This window comes from Empidonax traillii, unplaced genomic scaffold (assembly GCF_003031625.1).
Source record: "Empidonax traillii isolate 1590-97213 ecotype Southwest subspecies unplaced genomic scaffold, ASM303162v1 scaffold1910:size50467, whole genome shotgun sequence".
Classification (NCBI taxonomy): Eukaryota; Metazoa; Chordata; class Aves; order Passeriformes; family Tyrannidae; genus Empidonax; species Empidonax traillii.
The window spans coordinates 45829-49510 of NW_020957103.1; the positions used below are offsets into that span (position 1 = coordinate 45829).

General features: G+C 53.2%; 1 pseudogene; it reads right to left on the reverse strand.

Annotated features, from left to right (window-relative positions):
• The window catches only part of LOC114071234, a 16165-nt pseudogene extending 13658 nt beyond the window's left edge, over positions 1 to 2507 (reverse strand).
• Between the last annotated feature and the right edge of the window lie 1175 nt (positions 2508 to 3682).

The following is a 3682-nucleotide window of genomic DNA, read 5'->3' on the forward strand; positions in this document are numbered from 1 at the left end:
GTTGAAGAGAGTGATGAGGTCACCTCTAAGCCTTCTCTTCTCCAGACTAAACAACCCCAGCTCCCTCAGCCTCTCCTCATAGGACTTGTGCTCAAGTCCCTTCACCAGCCTCGTTGCTCTTCTCTGGACCCGCTCCAGCCCCTCAATATCCTTCCTGAACTGAGGGGCCCAGAGCTGAACACAATACTCAAGCTGTGGCCTCACCAACGCAGAGTACAGGGGAAGGATCACTTCCCTGCTCCTGCTGGCCACACTGTTCTTGATGCAGGCCAGAATGCCATTGGCCTTCTTGGCCACCTGGGCACACTGCTGGCTCATGTTAAGCCTCCTGTCGATCAGCACCCCCAGGTCCCTTTCTGCCTGGCTGCTCTCCAGCCACTCTGTGCCCAGCTTGTAGCGCTGCCGGGGGTTGCTGTGGCCAAAGTGCAGGACCCAGCACTTGGCCTTGTTGAACTTCATCCCACTGGAGTCAACCCATCTCTCCAGTCTATCCAGATCCCTCTGCAGAGCCCTCCTGCCTTCCGTCAGGTCGACACTCCCTCCCAACTTGGTGTCATCTGCAAATTTGCTGATGATGGACTCAATCCCCTCCTCTAAATCATCGATAAAGATGTTAAACAGGACTGGGCCCAGCACTGATCCCTGGGGAACACCACTGGTGACCGGCTGCCAGCTGGATGCAGCCCCGTTCACCAGCACTCTCTGGGCCCGGCCCTCCAGCCAGTTCCTGACCCAGCACAGAGTGGCCCTGTCCAAGCCATGGGCTGCCAGCTTTTCCAGGAGTATATTCTGGGAGACAGTGTCAAAGGCTTTGCTGAAGTCCAGATAGACCACATCCACAGCCTTTCCCTCATCCACCAGCTGGGTCACCTGATCGTAAAAGGAGATCAGGTTGGTCAAACAGGATCTGCCCTTCCTAAACACATGTTGGCTGGGTCTGATCCCTTGTCCATCCTGTAGCTGCTGTGTAATTGCACACAGGATGATCTGCTCCATAACTCTGCCAGACACCGAGGTCAGGTTGACAGGCCTGTAGTTACTAGGGTCAGCCTTGCATCCTTTTTTATGGATTGGGGTGATATTTGCCAACTTCCAATCATCTGGGACCTCCCCCGTGAGCCAGGACTGTTGGAAGATGATGGAGAGCGGTTCACCCGAAACCTCACCCTCACCCTAACCTTTCTCGTAAACCTCACCCCTCACCCTAACCCTCACCCTGAACCAAAACCTCACCCTAACTCGAACCCTAACCCTCACCCTCACTCTAACCCTCACCCTATATCTAACCCTAACCCTAAACCTCACCCTCACCCTCACCCTAACCTCACACCCTCACCCTAAACCTCACCCTCACCCTAACCCTCACCCTAACCCTCACCCTAACCCTCACCCTAATCGTCACCCTCACCATAACCCTCACCCTAACTCGAACCCTAACCCCTCACCCTAACCCAAAATCTAACCCTAAACCTCACCCTCATCCTAACTCCAAACCCTCACCCAAACCCTCACCGTAACCCTCACCCTAAATCTAACCCTAAACCTCACCTGAACCCTCACCCTCACCCTAACCCTAACCCTTGTTAACCCTAACCCTATCCCCTTCCTTACACTAACTTAAAAGCCCTCCCGGTACTTCCCAAGGCTGTATGGAAATCTCATCCTCTCTCTGTCTCAGAGCCCCCCACTTATCTTGCAGAGAGATGGACCTGTCCATCCACCTTCCAAAAGCACGTCCCTTCGGCTGGCTCACGGCTTCCTGTAGTCCCTGGCTTCTTCTCTTCGTCAGCTCCAAGAAAGGAAACCAAAATCAGTGCAGGACCTTAGCATCACATCGGCCAAACCCCAACCATTCCCACACTCACCCTCTCCTAAGTGCAACCAAGTCCTCGTGTCACTGCCTCCAGCAAGAGGTGCAGAGCTTGCAACTCCCACTGCATGGTACACCTGGAACAGGGAAAACAAACTTCCAGTGGCATTTCTGACACTTCCCTGGGCCCCTGCTACTCCCCGATACCTCCCCGACTCACCTGGGACGCTCATTTCTTTCCAAAGGTTACCGGCCTGGCACCTCCAAAAAGAAGAGGGCAATGCTTAAATGCCCAGCCCTGAAGTCCCTGCCATCGCCCACAAGGCCCATGCCAAAGCACCCTGACCTTGTCGCTCGGCTCCTCAGCCCGTGGTCTGCTCTTCTGGCAATACGGATGGGCACTGCAAAGAAATCACAGAGGCAAAGGCACATACAGATGCATTCCCTCAGAGTGCAACATTCTGACCCCTCTTGGGTTCTTTTTCACTCACCTCTTACTGCAAGGGCCTCCTTCCCATTCTGCTGACTCTTGTCACCTTGTGTATCACTGGAAAAAAACAAATGACAAGGTATCTGCTTAGATTCACCAATGATACAGCTCGCCATAAATACCTTTGCATTCAGACTGGCCAGAATATTCTCACCTTGCTTGTCTGCTCTTTAATTCCGACAGCCCAATCGACCACTTGAATCTGACCTGGAAAGAAAGAACAAAAGGTCGGTCACACAATGAATCACAGAATCAGAGCATCAGCTGGATTGGAAAAAACCTCTGAGATCATCAAGTCGATATCTTGATCCCCTACCACTCTGCTTTCTAGAGCCTGGCACTAAGTGCCACATCCAGTCTTATCTTAAAACCCTACTGGTACAGAGGATTCCCCACTTTCCTGAGCTGCCCATTGAAATGATTGATTACCCTCTCCTCAGAGAATTTCTTCCTAATATCTAGCCTCAACCTGATCTGGCAGAGCTTAAGACCATGCCCTCTTGTCTTCTTGATAGCTGCCAGGGAGAGGAGACCAACCCCCACCTGGCTACAACCTCCTAGCAGGTAGTTGCAGAGTGTGATGAGGTCTCCTCTGAGCCTCCTCTTCTCCAGACTAAACAACCCCAACTCCAGACTAAACAACCCCAACTCCAGACTAAACAACCCCAACCCCAGACTAAACAACCCTCCCTCCCTCCTCATAGGACCTGTGCTCCAGTCCCTTCACCAGCCTGCTTGCTCTTCTCTGGACCTGCTCCAGCACCCTGACACCCTTCCTGAGGGGCCTGAACTGGACACAGAACTTGAGGTGTGGCCTCATTAGTGCTGAGTCCAGGGGAAGTAATCACTTCCTTGCACCTGTTGGCCACACTGTCCCTGATCCAGGCAAGGATGTCACTGGCCTTCTTGACCACCTGGGCACGCTGCTGGCTCATGTTCAGCTTCCTGTCCATCCAAACTCCCAGGTCCCTTTCTGCCTGGCTGCTCTTCAGCCACTCTGTCCCCTGCTGCAGGGGGTTGTTGTGGTCAAAGTGCATGACTGGGCACTTGGCCTTGTTGAACCTCATCCCGCTGGAATCAGCCAAACTTTCAAGTCTGTCAAGGTCCCTCTGCAGAGCCCTCCTGCCTTCCAGCTGATCCACACTTCCCCCCAAGCTTGGTATCCTCTGCAAATGTGGAAATGGTGGACTCAATTCCCTCATCTAAATCATCAAGAAAGATATGAAACAGAACTGGGCCCAACACTGATCCCTAGGGGACACCACTAGTGACCGGCCACCAACTGGATGCAGCCCTGTTCACTCTCACTCTCTGGGCCCGGCCATCCGGCAGTTCTTAACCTAGCAAAAAGTGCATCTGTTCAAGTCCTGGACCGCCAGTTT